The following is a 21,794-nucleotide window of genomic DNA, read 5'->3' on the forward strand; positions in this document are numbered from 1 at the left end:
AACTCATTTTCGTGATTTATAACTCAGGCTCAGTAATGACAGGACCACCTTCCTTTCTGCTGCAAGCAAAATTAACCTGGTTAGCGATTTCATCTTTTAACTAGTGGTTTTAGTGCTTCGATGCCACAAGATTTCTGACTTCATGATTTTTGAATGACAAACATCCTTGTTTAACCTTCGAGGCATAACTTAGTGTATTTATTGGCTTCCGCTGAAGCTATTGAATTTAATGGCTTTGATACTAAGGGTTTTCTCAAAAATTTCGTGGTTTTAATGTACTTGTACATATTTGCTGATTTTTTTTATCTCATTTTGAAAAAAGCAAAAACCCTATTGCTCCTAAAAATCAATTGGAATAAGAAATTTTTTACTGAAACGTTTATTATTTGGATGGTTTCGACATTTTCTTGCTCATTTTTTTGAGCTTGCTGTTTTGGCCTGTGTTTCTATGCTTTCTGCAGCCGTAATATGCTGACCTGTCTCATAAACTTCTAATTGAGCGTAGAATGTATGATTTTACTCAAAGCAGTAAGTTTATAGCGAATAGTCTTAAAGTTTATGATATTATACATTTTCAAAGATTTTAATACATTTCAGTTTTTGTTGTTCTTCGTCAATTTGTAACTTATTTTCATCCCTGAGAGATCCATCCAATTCCTTGTAATTCACAAAATTTAATTTTTCAATGATATTATGTCGTAACTGATATTTTGTTGGTTGACAAAAATGAGTTTTCACAAAAAATTTGTAAGTGGTCAATATTTGTTTTTTTTAGCACATTCGCGTAATAACAGATCCCAATGATTGTCAAATGTGGACCAAATGAAGTTATTAATCTTTCAGTACAATTTTAGCTGAATTACTATAAATAAAAATTGAAATAAAAATACATAATCGGATAGCTAATGTATTTAATGGCTTCAATAATTTGTCTTTTCTCAAATTGTTTGTAATTTTTTGTTTTTCTTCATCTTCGGTCCGTTTCTATGACTTAGTCTAAAAAGCAAGGTCGTATTGGTTTGGTAATGATTTTTTTTTTGGTAGATTTGTCAAGAATTGTTCAATTAAAAGCTAATGATTTTTAAGACTCGAAATTATTTGTTTTAAAAAGTGTTGATTGATTTTTGAATTTTGCCTCATTAATTTTTCTTTGTGTAGTTAGGGTTTCATCAAGTAAATTTGCGTTGTTTAGGTTTTATCTGATTGCATTTTGGCGTTGTTACTAGATGCTTTTAAATTTACATATTGAGTTTTTGCCTGGAAATTCTTGTTCTTGCTTATTTTGTTGTTTGTTTTTTTTTCTTGTTTTTTTAATGACAGATCTCTTGATCGCTGTAATTAGGCATGGTGTTGTGTAATTCAATTAGTAGTTGAATTTTATAACGATTATTTTGAAAGTCAATTATCTATTTATGATTATGTCTTGTTTTGGTTGACAATTAAGTCAAAGATGTAAATGAGCTGGGGTCGGAACATCATGTGCGAACCCACATTAACGAGCATCCTTGTTGAAGTTTATGTGACTTGGCATAGAATTTCGTCTTTAAGTTCTCAAAAACTAAGGTTCCAATACTGCTACATGATTTCACGAAGGTAAAGTGCAGCATTCATTGCTCATTGATCTTATGCTCCACAAAGTATGTGCGGATAATTGACAGATTTTGGAGCTTTTTTTAATTTAGCGTTTTCAATTATTTGATCAGTTCTTCTTTTTTAGTAGCCAAAAATTTACATTAATATTGCCTGTGTTCAAATCCTCAAACAAATATTTCAATAGTCGTTCTAATCTGTAACGTTTAAAACTTGTTAAAACAGGTTAAGGCAAGGAAAACTTAGAGGAACATCGCTTTTTAAGGCTCTGTAAAGGCTTCGAAATAACACAACAGATAACTTTTTTCAATAAATATTGCCAGTATCAAGAATGAGAGCAAAAAAATCCAGGTTAGCATATTCTCTTCCCTCATTGCATGAGTTTGGAACAAAAACAGGAGCTCGTAGTGCTTGTTGTCATGTACATTTGATAACTTGGCTTAGTTATAAACCATTGTCGTTAATTTTTAAAAATTCCTATATCAAGTTTAGTCTCCCGGTTCACGATGCTTTTTTGCTCTTAGTGTACCTTTTGAGAAAAACTCAACATTTTCCAAATTAAGTATTACCTAAATGACTTATATACATATTTTGATTTTTTTTCATCTAATTTTGATTTTGAGTGTTTTGATTTTCGGGATGCTCTATTACTGCTCACATTGCTTTTAAAATACCCTGCTCCATCGGGCGGTTATGTGGATTAGCAGAGCTTGAATGTTTTAAATTTGCTTAGATTTTCGAAAAAAATATGCGATCTTCTTTAGATAAATGTGAGCAAATGAGTTTTTTTTCGGGTTTAGACTGATATTATTGAACTTATTTTGCCAACTGCTGTTAATTTTACAAATTTTCGCCGTAAACTGTCTATTGCGGTAGAAATTATCCCTTCCTTTATCAAAAATAGCCACCAACTTTTCAGCCAATCAGAGAACAGATGAATTTCCTTCGTGAACGATTTGATTCCCAGTTTTGCTTGAAAACAGTGCTAGTGTTTTGTCCATTTCTGCTTACACAGTTGGGGTAAATGTTGGATAAACAATCGAGCAGCTAAAGTTAAGAGACAACAGTGCAGTTACTACTACTACCACTACTATGCAATTTCAACCAACTATTGAGTGATCTGCAATTGCTAAAACTCTCTTCTTTTTATTCTCCCAGTTGCCGGTTCCTTTTTTCCTTTTCTTTTATTACCCCGTCCTTTCTTTGCTTCCATAGCTGTTATTTATTTTCCATCGTATCTGTTGTTATTAATATCTCTTCACGCCGCTTGCTACCAGTTGGAGGAACATAAGACACTTGCAGTCTGCCAAATAAATAAACATTGCTCTGTTTACGTACACCTTTTTATCAATCCAGTACAAGTTGAATAGTTAATAGTTCAACTGCAATTGATCATTTCTTAGTTTTGTATTTGTGCTTTGTTTGGGGCTTTAATAGCCTCTACTTTCTTATCAATTATTCTGAGATTAGGCTTAATGTAATCCCTATTCAGCTTTTTCATTTGCCATCTTTTAAATATTTCCCCCTTTTTAATCTCTGCGTGTCTGTCACGGTCTCAGATCGTTGAAGAAAGTTTCTCTGCATGCTTTTTAATTAGAATTATCAAATTATTTTGAAACTATAAGAGTTTGCGTATCAAGTTCTCTTGAAGTATATTACAATCATTTCGATATTTTTTTTACAGAAGATTGCTTTAAAAATTTATTACAGGGACTGAGTGATGAATAGACAGCTGTAGAACAAATAAGCGATGACGGTAACAGACTGAACGTAACACGAGTTTGAAAATGACAAGTTTAAATAATTTTTTATTCCTTTTTGAATTTATTATGTCTTTTTGTTCTACGCGTAATGAATATCAGTGATTTTCGTTGATGATCTTGATTTCTTACAGTATTAAATCCGGAGTTTAGCTCGTTTTAAAATTTCTTTTCGCTGGCCTTTTTGGCTTGCTCGTCCTCGATTGGTACAACGGTGAGTAGCTTGATCTTTCACGCACTATGATTTTACCTATTCTGCGAACAACCGAAATTATCAATTTATTTTTACAGTTTTATTTAAATTTTTTGGAGAACATGTAAATATTTACTTATCTGGTTTTATTTCCTGAACTTACCTGCTTGGAATCCAAAAATCAGGGGTAAGGTTGATTTTGTAAAAATGACTCCGATTTTTCTATCTCAAGTTTTGTTGCGATTTGAACAAATCCTGTTAACTAGGAGCAGTTGCTCATCCATGACCCGAGAGAATTTTGATTGTAATGTGCCAGATTAACAAAGTAAACTTTAAATGCGTGACTCCCATTATAACACCCTCAAAACCCCCCTCGCAAGCATTTACCCCATCATGGTATACTAAATCTGGTGATGGGGTTTTCTACCCACTTAGCTGGAAGTCTTTAAGAAATCTCACTGAATTTTGATTTCAATTGGCTGAGTTTTGTTAAACCAAAAAAAGCTATCTGAAGAATTTGATTTGAATGTGTTTTCAGGAATAGTTTGTCCCCTCTGAAGTTTCCTCTATGGATTGTACTTTCGGCATAGTTTTTGAGTGTTACACTCGGTTAAATGCTTTTTGATAATAATTTGAAAAATTGTGTCATTCAGTTGAATATTCAGTCATTCATTAAAAGATTTGATGTTGGTCAATCATCCGGTAAGGTACATTTTACGCTCAACATGACTTATTCTTAAGAACAATAATGGCATTCGAATTGATATGTTAATTCAGTGAAATAGCTCCAGACAAAATAGCCGCAGTTGATCGGAACAATTCTCTAATGACCGGCTGTATTATTGTAATGCTCAGGTCTTTGTCATATTTGGGCAATTTGTAGCAGAAGTAATTTTCAGAAATATTTCAACCAAGAAGCACTGAAGATAGGATTTCAATCAAATCTACGTTTTTATGGGCTACGAAATGAAGTTACGTGACGTTTTTGTGCCCAGTTCTGTCCATTTCTGAAGCTCTCATCTCAAAGACGGAAGGTTTTTTCTTTTCCTTGTGCATGGTTTTTTCTCAAAATTTCTCCTAAAATTTCTCAAGCCATGAATATGAGGGGCACTGTGTTCCTAAAGAAGTGACGAGGAACAAACTGAAAAGTTCCCGCATTAGTGAACATTGTTCAAAAGTTATATCAAAACACTGCTCAGAGGTCGAACAATATTTCGATGAAAGTTAGTACTCCAGTTTCTAATTTTTGAGGTGTTTCATAAGACTTTCATCTTCAAATTGCCAATCCAGCCTTTTTCTCTTGAAAGTAAAATATTTCGTTTCAATCAGTAGCAATACTACTGATAAATTGTCACGATAGTATTGTTTTTCAATGCTTCTATGTAAGAATTAAGTACATTTAAATATTTAATTTTACTAGAAATGTTTTTACAGATTTCTGTCTATCATAAAGAGAGCAAATGTTAATATTTTAAAACAGGGATACTGGACGGTGACCACGCTGTTTAATGTCACGGACATGCCGGTTCAATAGCCTGGCATTATAGAACTTATGACTTGTAACAGCTCTCTATGTTGCTATGTGGTAAATTTAGCCTCCATAGTAGAATGAATATTATCGCACGGTTGTTATCGCCACCGAGAAGTTATCAAACTCCGAGGCGAAGCCGAGGTGTTATGATAACTTCGAGGGCGATAACAACCGTGTGATAATTTTTTTAATCAACACCTGCTGCGATCATTTCAAAATTGAACAAAGTTTCATTGGTTTCTCATTTTTATTTTTGTGGACATTTACACTTTCAAAGGTAAGTGATATTTCTTTGGATCTGTTATTCTGTTATACCCCCCCCCCTCCCCTCTCCCACACACATACACACACACCCACACACACACATACACACACACACACACAGACACACACACATACACACACAAACACACACACTCACACGCACACACAAACAAACACACACACAAACACACGCGCACGTTCACGCACGCACACACGCACACACGCACAAACAAACACACACAGAGAGACACACACGCACGTACACACGCACACACACACACGCACGTACACACGCACACACACACACACACACACACACACACAAACTCACACACACACGCACACACACAAGCACGCACACACACCCAAACACACACACACACTTACACACCACAGATAACACACCAGCACACCACACTCACACACACCACACAAACACACCCACTTAACACGCCCACACGCACGCATACACACACAACACAGATAACACACTCACCAGCACACCACACACACACACACACACACACACACCACACTCACACACACCACGCACACCATACACACACAACACACCGCACATACGCCACCCACGACACACACACACAACACGCACCACACGTTTTTCAGACTACAAGTTTATCAAACTGTTTCCATCATTAGACCACGAGTTTCTCACACTCTTTTCTCGCCACTGTTTACTTAGTAACAGTGGCGAGAAAAGAGTGTGAGAAACTCGTAGTCTAATGCTGAAGTGTTTTTCCAGTGTCGATCGGGCATTAAGATTTATTACACTGGCAGTTTATTTAACTGCTGTTATCGCAACAGGTGTTGATTAAAAGACAAAACTTACCAGACAGCACTCACGGAAAGGTGACATAATGGAAATCGGGTCTGCTAGCTGACTTTGACGTGACTATTACTTCATCGCTGCAATCCAACCCCATTACAAATAAGGAATTGGAGGCTTGGAATTCTCTTATAGCAGAGAAGCGTAAAGATGCCCTACATGGAAGCACCTGCTGTAAAAGGGGCTTTAATTGTGTCCAAAATTTTGAAGAAAATGTCTGCTATTGCTGTCAATAGAAGTTGTTTCTGAGTGCCTTTCAGTTGCCCTTATCAAACTGGTCCAGTCAATTTCCGTAGTTGCAATCCGAGGAACAGTAATCATAATACTAGCTAGGGCCCCCTGTCATCCCCAAATGCGTCGAGGTACACTCCTCAAATGAGGTGATGTTTTTAGTCTAAGTTTAATCATTATTGGTACGAAATCAGACATTAGTAATTTCATTATGTCGTCTCACCCAATGAGTGGTGAGACTTCTCCGATTTTAGGACAAGCCTGATTCACTAACTCTGAAATCACTCAAATTGGATCAAGATAAAATCATATTTTTTCTTTCCATATCTTATCTCTTTTTTTCAAAATTAGCCAGTATATACCACTGTTCAGTTAGGATTCTTTTCTTGCATTTTAATGTTTTCGTTGTAATTCTTCCATATTTGCGCTATTTGAAATATTTTACATATGTTGATTTTCAGTGAGCTCGGAAGTTGGTTCTAGATTTATTTAGATGTTGATCTTTTGTACACTGTAGTTGTATACTTTTACCGTTCATTTACCTTTTTTTCTAATCTTCAGCATTTAACTACTCTAGCTATAAAAGATAAAAAGTGGTTGCAATTTGGCAAACATTGTTGTTTCGACCGCGCTTAGGGAGGGAAAACTATTTGCTAAAATTTTTTTGTTCAGATAATTTTGGCTGATAGACGTGTTTGACGCAGATAGACATTGAGTGTAGACTGTTTTTTGTAAGACTATTTTAAATGTTTAATAGCCGCACAGCGATAGCTGGGGCTATTATTGGCCTTCTCTTGGTTTTTACAATTCAAAGAATTTGAATTGTATTGGGGCGCTGTCTTTTTTTTTAAGATCTGTTCACACATTTTCATGATTTTTGAAGTCAATTTGGAGTGGTGATTTTGGTCACGCCGAAACAGGAAATGGAGCGAAAAAGCGAGTGGTTTTGCGGCGTGAATTTTTTTACAATTCAAAGAATTTGAATTGTATTGGGGCGCTGTCTTTTTTTTTTTTAAGATCTGTTCACACATTTTCATGATTTTTGAAGTCAATTTGGAGTGGTGATTTTGGTCACGCCGAAACAGGAAATGGAGCGAAAAAGCGAGTGGTTTTGCGGCGTGAATTTTTTTCGCTCTAATTTAAAGTAGAGTGAGAAAACAGTGTTTGAACAAAAGTTCGGTTTCTCGGTAGTGGTTTTTTGTTCACATGCGGCAATTTCACTCTGATTTTTACTGTTTTTTCGATTTTTTGGATCGGATTTTTTTTCTGAATGGTTTTCCCAATCCATTAACACCTCATTCTGGACCTAGTTTTTTGTTAGAATCAAAATTACATATCTCACTAGTGGTTTTTTGTTTTCCCTAGCAGCATTTTGACATTGATTTTCTGTTTTTTTTTGTTTTTTTTTCATCTGATTTTTTTAGAAATGGTTTTCCCAATCCAACCATTCTCCGTTCTAGGTCTAATTGTTTGTTAAGTCAATGAAAATTCTTTGAATTGTACGTCAGGACTTGTCCTGCTATGTTTTTTTTATTTCGTCGTCATGATTTTTGGTACGACCATATGACGTCACAGCCACTTTTTGTTCATTCGTTCAAGCAATTTCAACTGAATTGCATATGTGACGTCATTTTTTGCTCTTAGTGGAGCGAGTTCTTTTGTTCATGAGCGTGATTAAATTTTTGGTCACACTTGACTTACCTCATTCTCAAAAATGACTTCCTCACTTTGAAATTGACTTTTTTTACTTAATTCAAAGAGATGAGGTCAAATGGGTGTGTGTCACTCTAAATGAAGGTTATTTGAGATCAGCTAATAGAGGCAGCAATAACTTTACAGATTTTTAATCAAAATATAACAGATCAGCCTTCAATGAAAAGACGAATTTTTTCGGTCTGTCTTATTTACTGTTTTTTTTAGACTGCCGGTCTACAAATCTATTGCGGCTATTTTCTGGCAATCTGCCAGCTATGTTTTATTTAGGATTTGTTGGGGTTTAAATTTTTGTGAAACAGCGAGTATTTCATATTTACTTTTTAAATCGTACGATACCACTTTCATCATTACTTTAAGTTAGTGGATATCAAACTGATTTGGCATTTATTGAAGTCAAAATTCTGCAAACATTTCGTTGATTTTCACCGTTTTTTCACTATTTTGCAGCTAAAATAAAGGCCTTTTATACTAATTGGATTTTTTTGAAAGTGAAACTGGGCGTCAAATCAGTTTTTGGCCAATTTTGTCTAAGCTTGTTAAATGCATTGGCCGTAAAAACTGCTGGCATCCTATTTTCAGTTTGGAATGAATGATGTCTCTTCGGTTTTTTAAGTTGTTGATTCATTTGGAATTATGTTCTCCTCGTTTTTTGCTAATCTAAGTTAATTATTGGCTATTTGTTGGCTCATTTACAACTTCTGCTTTTTTAATGTTTCAGGCTATTTGACTGCAAGTGGCCCTCAATTTATATGATTTCGATAATTAATTTTTTTAAATAATTTGTTTTCAAAAGAAATCATAACTTTAAGTTATGCTTGGTTGGGGAGCTCACGGTTGAAGTCAGTTCTAAGTTCAGTCGATTCTCAGAAAATTTTATTACGATCAGGCTTGTACCCACAAATCACCATGGTACCCACGCAATTGAGTCTTTGCCTTTTGTTTGTTCGCAGAAACCCTCACAATCGGGTCTTCAAAACTTCGTGTTCATCACCCCACACAATCGTATTGAACGGAAAATATGAGCCTTGTCCCCACTCATTGGGTGACCAACAAGTTCTAGCACAGCAACAACTGGGCAACTAAATTTTGGGTGAGCCGAGACTGTAAATTGACCATTGTGGGGCTGAGGGTCTTGTCGCATGAATGAGTCTCATAACAGGTGATCTCTGGCGATCAGCATTGTGGCTGAAGCTCTCATTAAAGTCACTGAGACTCCTTGAGATAACCGATTGATAAACCAGCTGGCTAGAAGTTTCGGGTATAGGCAAGCAAGGCTATGCGTTTCCAAGTTTTTCGAACCAAATCTGAGATGCCCCTGAAAGATTTAAACGCGAGTGGTACAAACTGGATACCGATTTTGTCACATATTTGGGCATATTGTTCATATTTCCTTTCTTCACTATTTGTCAGAGCAAAAGCACACCTCCTTGCCGCATCGGAAATTAGACTGGGCTGTAGTGGGGAAGTTATGGTTACATCTAACACTGCTGATTGTCCCGCAGACCAGCTGGGCAAGCATATGTCTTCTGATTTTGAGTTATTATCCGGAATCACATTTTTCTGTTCGCAGACGGGTGCTAAGTTTGCAGTCGAGCAAGCAGCAGGTATTCTATCCCTCACTCTATGGTGCCTCGATATCATGTCTCCCCGACCATGACAGCTTAAAGCGTGATCACCCAGCTTGTCCGGTCAGCCGTTTTGACAGTAAGGACATTTTCGTTCCTCAATGTATAGCGGAACACCAATCCAATAATTCAATGCGGCTCTGAATTCGTTTCGCTGAATTTGAAGGCCCAGATTAGTGTTTGGAGGAGTTAGTGTATGCGGAAAGCCAGGCAGCAGATTGAGGCAACGTTAGTGAAATCAAACGAGCTTTCTCCGGATTTGAAATCTGATTACCAAGAAGGTCAGAACAAACAGCACCGTCAAGTGCCTCCTGAATCTTGTATTGTGTATATTGGCTAATTTCTAGATTATTCAGTTCTTCCACTGTTTCTTTGAAGATTTGGTTTTGTTTAATTTTCTCACCCTGTTATTTGTTGTACTGAAGCGTCTGAATGCGATACTGACCCAACAAACGCCGCAATTGGTCAACTGCTTGTCTAATTCCAACGCCGGTTTTGCTTGTTGGTAGACCAGCTCGCTTCCAAGCGTTGTCACTTATAATGCTGTCTAACATATTCTCGAATGTTGTTCTCTGAAGATTTGTCTAGATCCTGCAAAATAAAAGAGGATTTGTCGCATAGAGTGTTACATCGCAGGGAGTATACCATCTTTGGGGAACCCAGACAGCTTCGAAGAATTCCAAGTGCACAATGTGGGTCGTCTAGATGGGAGCAGTTTTTCTATTTTGGTGACTCTTTTCCTCAAAGATGCAGCAACAAAGCTGGGATTGCCGATGGCGGCGCCCAAGATCTCAAGTCCTACTTTGCTATTTCTCTTTACCTTGTTATCTATAGCTTTCAATTCGACGGGTGACCAGCGCTCACATTTTTCTATTCTGAGCTCTAAACCGCAGCCTTCACTCAAATTAGTCAACAACTTCAATGCTGTGCAAAGTTGTTGATGGGTACCAGTAAGGATGCCATCATCCAAATACCAATTATGTTGTACTAGATTGGGCCCCAATGAATGCACTTGTTGTACTCTCAATTGGCTACTTAAATGTGTGTTGTTAAAATGCATATAACTCTGTTGTGAGTAGCAGAGAGTCTCAAAAGGGGCAACACTAGCTAAGAATTTAGCTATTGTTTCCAAAACCATGCTTCTTTTACCCGAATTGAACGCATTTTTGAAATCAATCTGCAATATTCCGGATTTTTTTGATTTTCACAGTTTTTCAAAGGAAATTCTTGTTGAATGTACTATGCCCTCAGCACCAGCCTTGACTGCTACTCCCAATCGTTTTGTGTTACATAGACCAGCATCTTCTGATTGCTTCACGAGCTATGCATTTAACAATAAGACGTTGAATGACTTCCCCGACAGCGATAGGACGGTTCCCACCTTTCAACTTTTTCAATGCAGTTAGTCTGCACTACATAGTATAGGAGCAGCGAATTCGGGAAGTTGATCCCTGCTGGCTAAGTTGACGAATTTTGTTAAACTAGTGATTGCTCGCTTTAATTGATCAGGGGCACTGCAGTTTAATGCATGCCGCAGATGCTTGGGATACATTTTTGACGCCCAAGCTGCAGTAAAATTTGGAGAACGACTCGATTTGGAAGAATACTGATGCCTCGTCAAATTGATATGCGTTCGTGTTAGCCTATTAATCAAATTGGTGATCAGGTTGCCTTTCTTTAGGGTGGAGCTTTTTCAGTTCATTCAATGTTTCAGCATTTTCAGTTGCGACGCCGTCAGAAGACAGCTTTTGCTGCTCTCACAAACTGCCCCTGCAGGCAAAGAGATTTCGCGCGGCTCGTTAAAGCGTCTATTGACTCGTTGCTAGTTTTACTTGACTGCTTCGTTGAGGCCGCCTCATACCACAGTGCAGCATAATCATCTGATTTCCGTCGCTCAAGTCTGCTCAACAACTGTTACTCTTTTGCTGCTTGTGCTTCTTACCCCCACGAGTAGACGCGCGCAGAACACATTTGCTAATCGTAAAGAGTTTTTTTTTCCAATTTTCTGATGATTGTGCCTCCGAAATGCAAGCATCGATATTGGACGCTAGTAATTCTGACCATCTCACCGGAAACTTTGCAGGAATGAACCTTAGGATAAGAATGTGCTTACTGCTGATGGTTTCGAGATCTGGGAGTTCATTTAGATTTATATCTGTTGCAGCTAGATTGACTGAACTTGCGGACTGCACAATCTTGTCTGTCCGCCTCGCTAAATCGCGTGGTATCGTTTTCACTTTAGACAGTAAAGGCGTAAATTGCAAATGGGCCCATATGGATTTGGAGCACACCATCTCATCGAAGTTCGGTCCCCATTGGTCGTTTCTAATTTTAATTTTTCCGAGATGATGATCAATAACAGATATCTGGTACAGTTTTTCTCTTTTGTTGCGGTAGAAAAGGGTTGTTTTGGGGGCACGTGAAAGTGTGAAGCGGTGTCATCAATTATTAAAGTATTCATTTGCTGAGTCAATCCAGAAGATAAATTGCATTGCTTTGCCCTGGGACTGAGCTCTGTAGTATTGTCAGTCTCAGCTAACAAAATTTTCTTTTTCTCTTGTTTTCATAACTGTTTTGTCTGATTAACACTAAATCGCAATTGTCTACCGAGTTTTTTTATCCCACCAGATGAAAAAACAAAGGCTGGAGTTGTTTTGTTTAGATCTCACCGGTTTGAGGTCCACACAATCTACATAATTAGTTTCCTCACGTACACAGTGCTTCTGATATGATGACAGCCAAAGATTTTAGAACAAATTTGGTGGGGGATCAATCTGGGGTGCTCCCGACTCAAAACTTCCAAATTGTAAAACCAAAACCTCACAAGAGTTTGAATTGCATTGGGGCGCTGTCTTTTTTTAACGACTCGGAGGGGAGTATTGGTTTTCTTAAGGTTTTTTACCGGAAGTACTATTCGTTCAAACGCTGTTTTGACCTAAAAGCGAAAGTGAGTAAAATTGCCGCGTGAACTATTTTTTTCTGAGGGAGAGAAGTTTTTTGATCATGCGCTGCGTTTAGTGAATGACTTTTTGACTTTGAAAAGTAGTTTTCGACTGAATGGCATATACAGATAAACGTTTTTAGCCTTTTTTTTGTCTAAGTGGCACAACATATGCTTATCCGAATATGGTTTTTTTTTCAGTTTCTGTCAGTTTTTTGTTTGTTTTTTTGTTTTAATTACTCGAAATAGTCTTTTTGTGCAACATGAGGGACTGTAATTTTGTTTCAATAAAAATTCAATCATTTTTTGGCGTTAGTTCTGTGAAAAACAGTTCAAATTTTTTTCATAAATGCAGTCTTAAAAGTATTTTGACAATTTTTTGCAAAATATTTTAATGTTTCAAAGGTTTGAATTCTGCTTTCGTTTTGTTCTGTTAAGGAGGATTCATCTTTGTCTCGGATGACTCCTTTTCTTTCCGGTGTCACGAATGCTGAACAATGAAATGTATTCGTTTTTCTTGATTTTTAACTTTCAATAATCAAGAGTGTGTTTTTGATACGGTGTTCCTTACATTATGTCCATATTCTTCACATTCTAGTTTTTATCATTCTAGCTTTATCCTGGCACCTACAATTATTTTTTTACATTGATTTTTTCAGTTGTTAAAGAACTGCATGATTTTTGCTTTTTCTTAGATTATCGTCATTTCTTTGGTTTGCAATTGATTTCTTTCAACATAAGGCAGCACTGGGAGTTTGCTAGAAAGCCTTTTCCAAAATTTCCACTTATCACTATTTATTGCAACTTTCTTACGGCCTTGGTATTAATTTAAACGATTTTTTGCCTTTGAATATTATTCTGTTGCTTATGTCTTTTCTATGATTAATTTAATTTTTGAATTAGTATGTAATCATGTTGGCTAGCATGTGTACAACAAAGAAAAATTATGTGTTGTTTTCTTCTTAATTGCAGTGATTAGAAAGGTAATTGTAGTGTTTTTCTGATTCTTAAATTTGAGCATTCTTAACATGAAAAGTTTAACTTAGTTTCTAAGATTATTATCTGCCGTTTGGTTTCGCGATCTTTTTGAGATACGAATCATTGATTATTTGAGGTCAATTGATAGCGCTTTCAGCCTTTTCAGCCTATCAGTTTTTGACCATCTTAATTATATGGGTCTTTTTCAACGCTACCAAACGTCCAAACGTTTTCAATAATATAGACGTTCGCTGCATTTTGTTTCTCCTGGTGACAGTCGTTTAAATTTCATCAGTTTTTAGATCAAACCTGGGGAGGTAATGAGTTAATTGTTTAATACAAAAGGTAATGGCTTCCGCTGCAAATACGGTTTTTTGTGAGATTTTGATGCTTCTAGTCGCCTCCGGGACTCTACCGTCTCTGTTTTTAATATCTGTTCACACGTTTTCATGAATTTTGAAGTCAAATTTGATTAGTGATTTTGGTCAAGCCGAATCAGAAAGTGGAGCGAAAAAGTGAGTGGTTTTGTGGCGTGAATTTTTTCGCTGTGATGTTAAAGTAGAGTGAGAAAACGGTGTTTGAACAAAAATTAGCTTTCTCGCTCGTGGTTTTTTTGTTAACCTGCGGCAATTTCACTTTGATTTTTACTGTTTTTTGGTTTTTTGGATCGGATTTTGTTCCTAAATTGTTTTCCCAAAGCTTTCGTTCTTCAATCTAGTCTTAGTTTTTGTTTAATTTCCATTTCTCGCTAGTGGTTTTTTTGTTCACATGCGTCATTTCGACACTGATTTCCTGTTTTTTTTGTTTTTTGATCTGTTTTTTGATAAATGGTCTTTTCAATTCACTCATAGCCCATTCTAGGTCTAGTTGTTTGTTTAGTCAAGTAAAATTCTTTGAATTGTGCGTTAGGACTTGTCCTGCTGTTTTTTTAATTCGTCGTGTCCATCGATGATTCTTACAACCTGACTTTTTAGAATTGACGTTTTCAATGCCATCGGGGACTCCTACTGCTTTGCAGTTAAAATGTTTGTGCGTGACGTCATTTCTGCATTTAGGTCAATTGCTTGACTTACCTCACTCAAAGAAATGACTTCTGAACTCAATGAACTTTGAATTTTATGAACAATTACTAGTTAAAGATCAATTGTGTGCATCTAAGTAGTGCCGAACGCATATGCCCTAATTCTTGAGAGAAATTCCGATTCTAAACAAAAAGTCGACTGGTGTATTAAAGGACTGGTGGTCAATGTTTCTATCTTATTTCTTTAGTTGTTTCAATTCATTGAAGACCACAAGCGTCTATCGCGGCTTTCCCTGCAATCTGCTGGCTATGTTTTGTCATTAAAACCAGCGAGTTAATGCTCTCTATGCTAACTGGGTATTATTGAAGACGACAACTAATAATTTTTATTTGAAAACACTGAGGTTTCATTATTTCTGCAATATTTCTTTTACTTGAAATTTTGTATTGTATTCTTTGAGAAAGCCTATCATCAGTTGTTATTATGGATACCAGCTTTTATAAATACAATTAATTCATTGCGTCTTAGTATTTTACATTCCTGGGCACATATCTAGGCGATTTAAAATAAGTGGATTGTTTTTCAGCAATTTTTAAATGCCTTTTTTCTCAACATTTTGATCTGGGCAAATTTTGTCCAAGTGGCTTTCAATCAAATTCGGGGCTCACTTTGGATGAAATAGGTATCAGATAAATTTAGCTCATTGTAATGAGAATGTTTTCTTTGGAAAACGCTTAGTACTAAGAAACAATTGCAGCAACTATCGAACTCCAATTGTCATTGAAGATCACAATAGAGATAACTCCAACACCCATTAAAACAATTCTTTTGCTCAATTTAATTTGTTCAATTGTTTAAGTTAAATTTAAAATAATATTTGCCTTTTCTTCTCAATTAAAACACAGGCTAATGATAGAAACTTACACTAGCTGTCCACGCCGATTCTTTGGAAACGACACGTTTTTGGCATTTCCCGCATAACTCCCAGAATACCATAAAAATATATATATATTTTTTTCAATTTCTTATAAATTGTTCATGCATTCAATTGACTCGGCTTACCTAAATTGACTGCCGCTCTATGAAATTTCCTGTGAATGTTTTGAAGTTTTGTCAGAAATAAATTATTGCCTATTCTTCCAGAGTTTTCGGCTTTTCCTTGCTAGTTTCACATCCTTTCTAGAATTCGTAATATCAATTAAACTACAATAAATATTTCAGTTAAAAATTTTTATATTTTTTGGAAGAATTTTGTCTTTGCCGTCAAAACTGATTACGTTTTATCAATCAGCCATTCTTTACTGTAATTGTTCTTTCGCTCAAGTTGAAAAATGAATTTGGCTGCAAGAACAAATCTAGCCTCATTTAAAAATCTTGTCTAGAAGTTTTTCGTCAACAATTAGCTGCAATGGGTTGTATTTCAATTGAAATTTCGCACTCTCTTCTTATAGCTGAAAAAACTGAACTAAAGTTGGGATTAAGACGCTTTGATCTACTGTTACAATCTATGCTCACTCCGTTAAGTTTCTATTTTTGCTTGCTCCGTTGATGTGGCCGCGAATCGATTTCATTGGTCTTTCGTTTTGTTCGCTAACTCACTCAGTTAAGAACATTTATATTGTGCGTGGTTTTATTTTTGCCCTTTTAAGTGAGATTCTGGTTCATGGTTCAGTTTTTATCTGTCAGACATTACTTTTGTGTCACAAAAATTACTGCGAGCTTAATCGAAGACTTTGAGGTGAGTTTATGACATCTGACTCTATTCGAAATAGGCGCAGGCAAAATTTCTAAAACCCTTTTGCTCGGCTCTTGAGCGACATGGTTATTTGTGGAGATTGGTTGCAACAGGGGATCTAAAGCGTGAGAAATATTGAGAAAAGGAGCGTGATGATTTGTTGAGCAGTTAGGGTGTTTTCGAAGAGCATTTGAAATTCAAAATATACACAAATGCAGTATTTCGTCTCTCTGTTAACTTGCAAATGTTTGTCTCGCGATCAGGATTTTGGAAATTCAGTTATGACTGGTATTCAAGCTTTTCAATGATTTGTTTGACACCTTGATAGAATTTTCTCATTTCTGGCTGAGTGACTTGATATTTGCCATTTTGTGACACGGTAGGCCATTTTATGTGCTAAATCTTGTTCAGATAAAAAAAAGTTGTTTGGTTTACGAGACATATGATGAGTTTTTTATTGCACAGAAATTGCTATTGACTGTTTCTGAGATTAATATTTTAAACATCGATGTTTTTTGTCATTGGTTAATCGTCCTTTTCTCTTTTTAGACCATATTTTAACAATGTCTATTATTTCGATTCGATTTTTCGAGACAGCTGGTGTAAATGTCACCAATTTACTGTTGAGATTTTCAAGGTTTGAAAATTATTTCAGGGGAGATTTATGCTGTTGATATTTGTGATGAGATTGATGCTTAGGTTCACTGTCTTGCTGAAAGCCTTTAAAATAACTTCTATGTTTTAGATTTTTTATAATTATGTTTTTCAATTGCTTGCCCAATTAGCACTAATTGGTGGTCTTGTTACTACACTATAGTTTGAAACTAATATTTTTTAGTTGATTCAGATGAATGGCAATCAGCCGTTTAAGCTACCAGACAAGTAATCCACATTTACTTTATTTTTTTATGGAGTCAGTTTTTGATAATTAAATAGGATGTATAATAAATGTACAAGTAATTCAGAGGGTTCTGATGAATTCTGTGGTCCTGGGAATTTTTTTAACTTCAGAGATTTTTTTAAACTTTCAAATGTTTCTTAAGTCCAGAGTTTTTAACTCACAAAAAATAGTATCTTGTTGCCGAAATATTGTTTTTTTAATAGGTCAATTTGCTCTGAATACCATATCTAGTCTTGAATGTAGATATGTCAGCTTAAGCATTAGGTTCACGATTTTTCCTTTTTGCTTGCGGCGACCGCTCTGTTTGATAATTAGGTTCTTTTTTATCGTAATGAAAACAATTTGTCTAACATGATACGTGCTTTATTTATCACACTGGTCACTCAAGCTGCAGTGGCCTCTACAGAGCATCAGTTATAATTTAGTTTGAGATAAAATGACGTGATCAAGGAAACAATCGAATCTTCCTTTCATTGCCCGAGTGTTGACGTATGTTCGTTTAAATTTCACCCCTCTCCTCTTGTTTTATCCGCTCTCTCTTCCTTATCTGTTCACTCACCCCGTCCCTCTTTCCCCTTCCTGTTCGGGGGTGTTAGTTCGTTAATTTAATGTCACGCACAACTTCCTCACTTTATCCGCCTCTATTTATAACTAGTAATACCACCCTCCGTTATTAAAAACATATACCCACTCTACTCCCTCTCCCCCGCACCCTCTTTCGGTCCCTCCTAGCATACACACCATACTGCTTGTCTCTATACCCCGCGTGTTACGGAATTTTTATTCTATGTTGGACAATTCCGAATTGGTCGAAAATCACTTCATTGCTATTTGTAAGAGTATTTTTATTGGTATTTTTTGTCACATTTTTTTCTGGAATTATTCGTTTCAGCTTAGCATGCATATGAGTTTTGAACCCATCATGCGCAGGTTCCATTTATACTCAAGAATACGTGTTATTTATTGAGGGGGGGGGGGGGATGGTATTCAGAAAAGATCCCTTTTATCTCTTCGATTTTAAATTTAATCTCTTATTTTGAAATTTTCTTAGACTCATCATAGATTGTTTTCTTTTGGACGAGATGGGAATCTTTGTCAAACTGATTTGATAAAAAAAATGATAATGATTAATAACTGGTTTACTAGTGGGTGGAGCCCTAAGTTCATTCTTTAGAGCACTAAGTGGTGCATGTGCAATTGCAGTGTTGCAAAAGGTTCTGGTGGGTGGAATAACCCCACATTTTGGCGTTTCGGTTTCATGAAAAGTTGGCTAACGAAACACCAATACCATCACTTCACTGCTTTAAGTTGTTTCTTCGATCAACTCTCCACTGTACAAACCGACTTCCCTTTTCTGTTTCTCACGCTGTTTATACATTACTACTAAATATTACTAACTAATCAATTTCAATTTATAACTTACCCTGCACCATTCTCCCTCCTCTCATCTTGTCTTTTCCCAACTGTCTTGTCCGGTCCAATTTGTCCCCGAAGGCCTCTCTCCTTATCCGCATTCCTTCTTTTTCTCAACAAGATTATGTTGTGACCGCCTCTCCCCCATCTTTCTAACAGTCAATAAAAGAGCCATCTTGTCAACAACAACCTCATGGCAAAACATAACAGTTTTTTGTGCCTTAAAATAGATTTTTAATTCTCATCATTTTTGATTGCTTCCAATGATGTTTCCTCAACTTTTCTGTCTGTAATACATTTCCTTCAATACAGCCAGTAAAGTAAAAACACTCTTTAGTTATGCAATTCTAAAGGTTTAGTCTGTATTCTTTGTTACGGATGAATTTCAGACGCTGCGTAAAGAGAATTTGTGCAGGCGCAACATATGTAAAAAGTAACTATTTTTTTCAAAGTACTATTATTACATTATAGAAGTAAACGAATTATATAAAATTATGAGAGTTGGAGAGGCGACGCTCGTCCGAATACAAAATTTGTCAACAGTTTAAGATCATACCACAATTGATTTTTTTTCAAAAAAAAATTGAAGTCATTTTTGTTTTTTTTTGTAGAGAATATATTGCACGCAAATTCACTTAGCTCATCAATCAGCTTGGCGCCCTGAAAAAAATGACTAGAAATAAATTGACTGAGGGAGTCGGATAAATTTTAACAAGTATCAAAGTCAAGGCTCTGAGAGGGCATAGTTATGACAAAACTGGTTGTTCACTATCGTTATAACGGTGGCGTGTAGGAAAAATACAATGACTTTTTATGCAATGGAATTTTGGATCAATTGTTCCTTCCTTAACTAATTTTGTATGTACTTTGAGATAACTTGTGCTTTTTGTGTGTTGTACTTTCTGACGTATCCAGTTAATAGATTGAAAGGAGGCCAGTAGACCGGGTGAAACCATTAACAACTTTTGCCAGTAATAAATTTTGACACTAGTGTGGTCTTAATTTAGTGACGTACGTATTTGTTGTGCCCGATTTCATTTCTAATCTATGACTGCGTATTTTATTGCACAGCTAAATTATTGAGTATTATTATTGGGTGTTTTTCCTTCTACTCATATGTCACCGGACAAAAACATCTGTAATTTAATATTTTTTTTGATAAACCTCATTTCGAAATAGATCCATAAATTGTTAGCGAGATGAATGCAGGCATATATATTTCTGAGTTTGTTTGCTTGATTTTGATGATATCTGTTGTGTAGACTAACCTTGGGCTCTGTAATAGGTCATATTTAACCGGCGGGTTTTGGTGATTTTCATCGTTTTGCTGGAGAAATGCCTTGAGAATTGATATTAGCAACAAGGAGGCTCTGTAATGTGCGTTCGCACATAATGTTCCGACCCCGCTCATCCACATTTTGATTTAATTGCCTACCAAATGAGGAATACAGAGAAAACTTTCCGAAAATTTACATATCATTCAACAAACAACTAAGTCTAAAACGAAACGCTGGATTAGAGGGCTGAGACTTGCTATTTATGAGAGTACTGGACAAGACAAACATAAAAATCAAATAATAACAACCATTAATTAAGAACAAAGCTCGATATCTATACTTAAAAACGGATCCAGATGAAATCTGAGATAACCAGTTAAACTGTACTTCGTTAGGTAAGATATGAGACCTGTGAATAATGAGACTCGGTAACAGGCCGACACAGATGAAAAAAGCGCAAAATTCAAAAATACGTTTCTATTTTTGAAAACAAACAATGGGAAATTGATTAAAACCAATATGTATCAAATTGGCTCATTGGCAAGGTTAGTTTATACCTCATACGAAGCAATTGAGACCTGTCACTGTCCATATTATGTCAGACGACTACAAAAAAAACGGTAAAACGAACATAATTATCAATTAAATTCAACAAGAAAGCGGTGCCGCAACCGATAAAAACTTAAGCGATTCAAGGAAAACATTAAATATCTTCAATCGCAATTTTTTCAGCGCCAAGTGAGCAACTCTAGTGTGATATTGTGGGGAAAAGCAAATAAAACTCACAAATGGGCAATTATCTAAAAATCACACTTTTCCCATGAAAACGCGTTGTACCACAGCCGAGAAACTATTAGATTAAAAACACACTACAAAGATTGGATCTTGGTTCACTGTAAAGTGGCTTCGAGCTGCTGTTACAGAGACCAGGCTACAAAATTGACAGAAATAAGATGAAAATAACAGAGCTCAAATATCCACTGATTTTAAAAAAATCTATTTTCAAAAACAAAATTTTGAAATTTTTAAACAATTTATAAGTTTTCAACTCAAAACACAAACAGATTAACTTGCAACTTCTAGGGAAGCTAGTTGCGCTTTTAATTAATGGGACCGGATCATAAGAGGACAAACACCTCGAATACGCACGAAAATTTTCATGAACAGTTTTTCGAAGACAGTGTTGAATCATCAAAAATATAGGACATTGAAAACCAAAGACACAAAAGGTTTGATTTTCCGCTTGCGTACTTTGATTCCAGATGTAATCATTGAAATGGTTCTGTAAGAAAAAGACTAGAAAAGAAACCACAAAAATTGACAAATATCGAAAACTCACGAAATTCTTACAAAAACACATTTCTATTCTCTATAGACATCAAAACATAACCAACAGCGCCAATTTTGTTTGGACCAATCAAACGTTGATGAGCTCTGTCAAAATGAGAATAACTTAGTAGCGTTCCATTAAACTTTTTAAAAACTTTCTTAATCGAATCCTTTCAATGCCAATCGGAATTATCCTTAACGTCATCATTTGAAAGGGGAACAAATTACAACCTCCAATATATATTAAAAAATATATATTCAAACAAATATATTCAAAGCCCGAAGAGAAATTAGAAAACAGTTGAAAGCGTTGCATAAGTCCTCAAGCTCGTAATGGACCCAATTGAATCAATTGTTAATAGGACGATGTCATGAGGCTGCAATATGAATGACAAATGAAGGCAAAACGAAAGGAATCAATTATAAATTACTTAAACACAT

General features: G+C 35.9%; 1 protein-coding gene across 5 annotated transcripts in view; it reads left to right on the top strand.

The window, feature by feature from the left end:
- The first annotated feature begins 2,118 nt into the window (after positions 1–2,118).
- Positions 2,119–21,794, top strand: part of LOC142336191 (uncharacterized) — a 182,804-nt gene continuing 163,128 nt past the window's right edge. The window contains exon 1 of one of the 5 annotated variants that reach the window (XR_012758893.1): positions 2,119–3,564. The gene's annotated coding sequence lies outside the window, so the exon portion shown is untranslated. The other 4 variants (XM_075384828.1, XM_075384833.1, XM_075384829.1 and 1 more) reach the window with 4 other exon arrangements.

Source organism: Convolutriloba macropyga, chromosome 3, assembly GCF_964194025.1.
Source record: "Convolutriloba macropyga chromosome 3, txConMacr16.3, whole genome shotgun sequence".
In the NCBI taxonomy this organism is placed as follows: domain Eukaryota; kingdom Metazoa; phylum Xenacoelomorpha; order Acoela; family Convolutidae; genus Convolutriloba; species Convolutriloba macropyga.